The following is a 7,923-nucleotide window of genomic DNA, read 5'->3' on the forward strand; positions in this document are numbered from 1 at the left end:
TATGTGATTATACTGCCTAATCTGTCACCGAGTATATTGTTGCAAAGTAATATAAGATCCAAAGTTGTAATTCAGAATAGTTTTCAAAAGAAGGCCATTAGAATTATATACAAGTCTGATTACCCTGAACATAACAACAAGCTATTAATTAAATCACAAATTCTTCAATTCAAAGATTTGGTAGATTATCAGAATAATAATGTCTAACAGTAATTTTACCGTGGCACTATTGAGAGCGTCATCACCAGTTGCATCGCTGTCTGGGGTGGTAACTGCACTGAACAGAACTTGAAGGCCCTGCAGCGCATAGTGAATACGGCTGGTAAGATTATTGGTGCTTCGCTCCCCTCCCTGAAGGACATTTACACCTCCCATCTCGCCCGCAAGGCAACCTCGATTGCCAGAGATGTGAGTCACCCGGCTCACTCTTTGTTTGACCTTCTGCCCTCTGGGAAGAGGTACAGGAGCCTGCGCTCCCGCACCACCAGACTTGCCAACAGCTTCTTTCCCCAAGCTGTTAGGGCCCTGAACTCGCTACCCCCTTCTGCGTAGCGTGTGGCACTGTTGCGCTATTTTCGGGAATGTCTGCTGTACGCGCACTTGCTCCTTTTTTTTTCTGCTCCTCTTATTTATTTATTTATTGTTGTGTTATTTATTCATTATTTTTATTCAGCACGCTTTTGTTATACTTGTTACTTGTTTGTCTGTTGTGAGCCATGTCTTGTCACCGTGGGATAGGGGGGAACGAAATTTCGGTTTCTTTGTGTGTCTTTGGCATGTGGAGAAATTGACAATAAAGCTGACTTTGACTTTGACTTTGACTTTGATTTAACACATCACGATAAGTAGATTGAGTGTGGGCACTCTCAAGTTAACATATGTGATTATACTGCCTAATCTGTTACAGAGTATGTTGTTGCCAAGTAATGTAGAATAGATCCAAAGTAGTAATCCAGAATAGTTTTGAAAAGGCCATTAGAATAATAAACAAATCTGATTACCTTGAACATAATAGTTAAGTGTTGAATATGTCCTATGAAGTCAAAATTGGGCACCATCATGTGGTGAAATTTGGAATTGCATCACATCCAATTTTGCCTGGGAACAAACAGATTAAATAAATCTTAGTCTTAAATAAGGCACTCCTTCTCAAACAAGTAAACTCTGCCCATTTTGCGCAGTAGATGTTCTGTTAATATCTAGTATTTATACAAAGTCATAATTTAAATTGCTTTCAACCTTAATTCATCGCTTCAACCAACATTACTCGCTCTTATTACCAACTTGTATCGATTTAACTAAGCGTTTAATACTTCCTATCAGGTCTCAAGTCAAGATTTGGCAAAATACAATTTCAGCAAATCCAATTTTGCCAGGCAACAAAAAGAGATTAAATAAACTAAATAAGTCTTCTTCCCATTAAATAAATCAGAAAAGTCTGTCTTGTAACCAGTCCTCTTCAAACAAGTAAAGTCTGCCCGTTTTGTGCCGTAGATTTTGTGTCTATGCCTAGTATTTATACAAAATCATAATTTAAACGACTTCATTCCTTCATTCACTTTGGAAATTTGGAATTGCAGCAAATCGAATTTTGCCAGGGAACAAAAATAGATCAATTAAACTAAATAAGTCTTCTTCCCATTAAATAAATTAAAAAAGTCTGTCTTGTAACCAGTCCTTTTCAAACAAGTAAAGTCTGCCCATTTTGTGCCGTAGATTTTGTGTTTATGCCTAGTATTTATACAAAATCATAATTTAAAGGATTTCATTCCTTCATTCACTTTGGAAATTTGGAATTGCAGCACATCAAATTTTGCCTGGGAAGAAAAGTAGATTAAATAAATTTAATAAGTTTTACTACTTCCCAATAAATAAATTAAATACGTCTTACTTGTTCCCACTCCTTTTCAAAAAAGTAGTTTAAAACGAGGGCCATTTACTCAACCTTTAACCTCAACCCCGCACGTCACATTGTGTTGTATCTGTGAATGTTGGTTGTGGCCAAATGATAGTTTTCTTTCATTCGTTTAGGTTCCAAGAAAACTTGATGTAACTCTACTTTTAACTGCCGTTTCAGATAAGCGGGTATTCCGTCGCAGTCATGTGCCGCAGATATTCGGTAATTGGCGGAACTTCCACCAAAATTCAAATCTTTTGGCGCGATGGCCGTGAGCCACTGAGCAACGACGAATATCAAAAGAAACATCTTTATTTTCTTCTTGCAACTGGACCGTCTACAGCGTACACGGTAAGTAACACTCATTGTGTTTAAAGAGATTTACGTTTGTAATAGCAACGTGTAGCTGAGGCGCTAGCAGAAGTGTAGCCGCGTTGCGTTGTACGTGTGAATATTCGTCCAGGCGAAATGTTAATGTTTAATTTCATTCCTTTAGGTTTCACGGTGTTTGTTGGCTGCAAGTTTTCCACTGCAAGAAGAGGCTCGTATCATTGACCAGGAGCGAGCTACAATGGTGAGTAGCCATAACATTTATGTTAAACACTTCCTATTTCATGTCTAACAGTACTTGATTTAACAAATAACCATACATAAATACAGTGTGGGCACTGAAGTTAACATATGTGATTATACTGCCTAATCTGTCACCGAGTATATTGTTGCAAAGTAATATAAGATACAAAGTTGTAATTCAGAATAGTTTTCAAAAGAAGGCCATTAGAATTATATACAAGTCTGATTACCCTGAACATAACAACAAGCTATTAATTAAATCACAAATTCTTCAATTCAAAGATTTGGTAGATTATCAGACAAATAATGTCTAACAGTAATTGATTTAACACATCACGATAAGTAGATTGAGTGTGGGCACTCTCAAGTTAACATATGTGATTATACTGCCTAATCTGTTACAGAGTAATGTACAAGTAATGTAGAATAGATCCAAAGTAGTAATCCACAATAGTTTTGAAAAGGCCATTAGAATTATAAACAAATCTGATTACCTTGAACTAAGTGTTGAATATGTCCTATGAAGTCAAAATTTGGCACCATCATGTGGTGAAATTTGGAATTGCATCACATCCAATTTTGCCAGGGAACAAACAGATTAAATAAATCTTAGTCTTAAATAAGCCACTCCTTCTCAAACAAGTAAACTCTGCCCATTTTGCGCAGTAGATGTTCTGTTAATATCTAGTATTTATACAAAGTCATAATTTAAATTGCTTTTAACCTTCATTCGTCGCTTCAACCAACATTACTCGCTCTTATTACCAACTTGTATCGATTTAACTGAGCGTTTAATACTTCCTATCAGGTCTCAAGTCAAGATTTGGCAAAATACAATTTCAGCAAATCCTATTTTGCCAGGCAACAAAAAGAGATTAAATAAACTAAATAAGTCTTCTTCCCATTAAATAAATCAGAAAAGTCTGTCTTGTAACCAGTCCTCTTCAAACAAGTAAAGTCTGCCCGTTTTGTGCCGTAGATTTTGTGTCTATGCCTAGTATTTATACAAAATCATAATTTAAACGACTTCGTTCCTTCATTCACTTTGGAAATTTGGAATTGCAGCAAATCGAATTTTGCCAGGGAACAAAAATAGATCAATTAAACTAAATAAGTCTTCTTCCCATTAAATAAATTAAAAAAGTCTGTCTTGTAACCAGTCCTTTTCAAACAAGTAAAGTCTGCCCATTTTGTGCCGTAGATTTTGTGTTTATGCCTAGTATTTATACAAAATCATAATTTAAAGGATTTCATTCCTTCATTCACTTTGGAAATTTGGAATTGCGGCACATCAAATTTTGCCTGGGAAGAAAAGTAGATTAAATAAATTTAATAAGTCTTACTACTTCCCAATAAATAAATTAAATATGTTTTGTTCCCACTCCTTTTCAAAAAAGTAGTTTAAAACGAGGGCCCTTCACTCAACCTTTAACCTCAACCCCGCACGTCACATTGTGTTGTATCTGTGAATGTTGGTTGTGGCCAAATGATAGTTTTCTTTCATTCGTTTAGGTTCCACGGTGTTTGTTGGCTATATGTTTTCCACTGTCAGAAGGATGAAAATACAAAGTACAACACTTGGACGTGGGCGACGACATCACCGGTGAGTCCTTCCTTCCTATTTATTTACCTTCTAGGTGCGAGAGGCAACACAATACGAACAACACAACACAATACGAACAACTCAACACAATATGAACAACTCAACACAATATGAACAACACAACAAATTACGAACAACACAACACAATACCAACAACACAATACGAACAACACAACACAATACGAACAACACAACACATTACGAACAACACAACACAATACGAACAACACAACGATACCGCACTGAACAACACGATACCGCACTGAACAACACGATACCGCACTGAACAACACGATACCGCACTGAACAACACGATACCGCACTGAACAACACCATGCCGCACTGAACAACACCATGCCGCACCGAACAACACCATGCCGCACCGAACAACACCATGCCGCACCGAACAACACCATGCCGCACCGAACAACACCATGCCGCACTGAACAACACCATGCCGCACTGAACAAAACCATGCCGCACTGAACAACACCATGCCGCACTGAACAACACCATGCCGCACTGAACAACACCATGCCGCACTGAACAACACCATGCCGCACTGAACAACACCATGCCGCACTGAACAACACCATGCCGCACTGAACACCATCCCGCACCGAACAACACCATCCCGCACCGAACAACACCATGCCGCACCGAACAACACCATGCCGCACTGAACAACACCATGCCGCACTGAACAACACCATGCCGAACTGAACAACACCATGCCGCACTGAACAACACCATGCCGCACTGAACAACACCATGCCGCACTGAACAACACCATGCCGCACTGAACAACACCATGCCGCACTGAACAACACCATCCCGCACTGAACAACACCATCCCGCACTGAACAACACCATGCCGCACTGAACTACACCATGCCGCACTGAACTACACCATGCCGCACTGAACAACACCATGCCGCACTGAACAACACCATGCCGCACTGAACAACACCATGCCGCACTGAACAACACCATGCCGCACTGAACAACACCATGCCGCACTGAACAACACAATGCCGCACTGAACAACACCATGCCGCACTGAACAACACCATGCCGCACTGAACAACACCATGCCGCACTGAACAACACCATGCCGCACTGAACAACACCATGCCGCACTGAACAACACCATCCCGCACTGAACAACACCATGCAGCACTGAACAACATTATGCCGCACTGAACAACATTATACCGCACTGAACAACATTATGCCGCACTGAACAACATTATGCCGCACTGAACAACACCATGCCGCACTGAACAACATTATGCCGCACTGAACAACACCATGCCGCACTGAACAACACCATGCCGCACTGAACAACACCATCCCGCACTGAACAACACCATCCCGCACTGAACAACACCATCCCGCACTGAACAACACCATGCCGCACTGAACAACACCATGCCGCACTGAACAACACCATGCCGCACTGAACAACACCATGCCGCACTGAACAACACCATGCCGCACTGAACAACACCATGCCGCACTGAACAACACCATGCCGCACTGAACAACACCATGCCGCACTGAACAACATTATGCCGCACTGAACAACATTATGCCGCACTGAACAACATTATGCCGCACTAAACAACACCATGCCGCACTGAACAACACCATGCCGCACTGAACAACACCATGCCGCACTGAACAACACCATGCCGCACTGAACAACACCATGCCGCACTGAACAACACCATGCCGCAATGAACAACACCATGCCGCACTGAACAACACTATGCCGCACTGAACAACACTATGCCGCACTGAACAACATTATGCCGCACTGAACAACACCATGCCGCACCGAACAACACAATGCCGCACTGAACAACATCATGCCGCACTGAACAACACCATCCTGCACTGAACAACACCATCCTGCACTGAACAACACCATGCCGCACTGAACAACACCATGCCGCACTGAACAACACCATGCCGCACTGAACAACACCATGCCGCACTGAACAACACCATGCCGCACTGAACAACACCATGCCGCACTGAACAACACCATGCCGCACTGAACAACACCATGCCGCACTGAACAACACTATGCCGCACTGAACAACACCATCCCGCAATGAACGACACCATCCCGCAATGAACGACACCATGCCGCACTGAACGACACCATGCCGCACTGAACGACACCATGCCGCACTGAACGACACCATGCCGCAGTGAACGACACCATGCCGCACTGAAAGACACCATCCCGCACTGAACAACACCATGCCGCACTGAACAACACCATGCCGCACTGAACAACACCATGCCGCACTGAACAACACCATCCCGCACTGAACAACATTATGCCGCACTGAACAACATTATGCCGCACTGAACAACACCATGCCGCACTGAACAACACCATGCCGCACTGAACAACATTATGCCGCACTGAAAAACACCATGCCGCACTAAACGACACCATCCCGCACTGAACAACACCATGCCGCATTGAACAACACCATGCCGCACTGAACAACACCATCCTGCACTGAACAAAACCATCCCGCACTGAACAACACCATGCCGCACTGAACAACATTATGCCGCACTGAACAACATTATGCCGCACTGAACAACACCATCCCGCACTGAACAACACCATGCCGCACTGAACAACACGATCCCGCACTAAACAACACCATCCCGCACTGAACAACACCATGCCGCACTAAACAACACCATGCCGCACTGAACAACACCATGCCGCACTGAACAACACCATCCCGCACTGAACAACACCATGCCGCACTGAACAACACCATTCCGCACTGTACAACACCATGCCGCACTGAAAAACACCATGCCGCACTGAACAACACCATCCCGCACTAAACAACACTATGACGCACTGAACAACACCATGCCCCACTGAACAACACCATGCCGCACTGAACAACACCATGCCGCACTGAACAACACCATGCCGCACTGAACAACACCATGCCGCACTGAACAACACCATGCCGCACTGAACAACACCATGCCGCAATGAACAACACCATGCCGCACTGAACAACATTATGCCGCACTGAACAACATTATGCCGCACTGAACAACACCATGCCGCACCGAACAACACAATGCCGCACTGAACAACATTATGCCGCACTGAACAACACCATCCTGCACTGAACAACACCATCCCGCACTGAACAACACCATCCCGCACTGAACAACACCATGCCGCACTGAACAACATTATGCCACACTGAACAACACCATGCCGCACTGAACAACACCATGCCGCACTGAACAACACCATGCCGCACTGAACAACACCATGCCGCACTGAACTACAACATGCCGTACTGAACAACATGACGCCGCACTGAACAACACCATGCCGCACTGAACAACACCATCCCGCACTGCACAACACCATCCCGCACTGAACAACACCATGCCGCACTGAACAACACCATGCCGCACTGAACAACATTATGCCGCACTGAACAACATTATGCCGCACTGAACATTATTATGCCGCACTGAACAACACCATGCCGCACTGAACAACACCATGCCGCACTGAACAACATTATGCCGCACTGAGCAACATTATGCCGCACTGAACAACACCATCCCGCACTGAACAACACCATGCCGCTTTGAACAACACCATGCCGCACTGAACAACACCATCCTGCACTGAACAACACCATCCCGCACTGAACAACACCATCCTGCACTGAACAACACCATGCCGCACTGAACAACATTATGCCACACTGAACAACACCATGCCGCACTGAACAACACCATGCCGCACTGAACAACACCATGCCGCACTGAACAACAC

The sequence above is a fragment of the Syngnathus scovelli genome, unplaced genomic scaffold (genome assembly GCF_024217435.2).
Source record: "Syngnathus scovelli strain Florida unplaced genomic scaffold, RoL_Ssco_1.2 HiC_scaffold_48, whole genome shotgun sequence".
Classification (NCBI taxonomy): domain Eukaryota; kingdom Metazoa; phylum Chordata; class Actinopteri; order Syngnathiformes; family Syngnathidae; genus Syngnathus; species Syngnathus scovelli.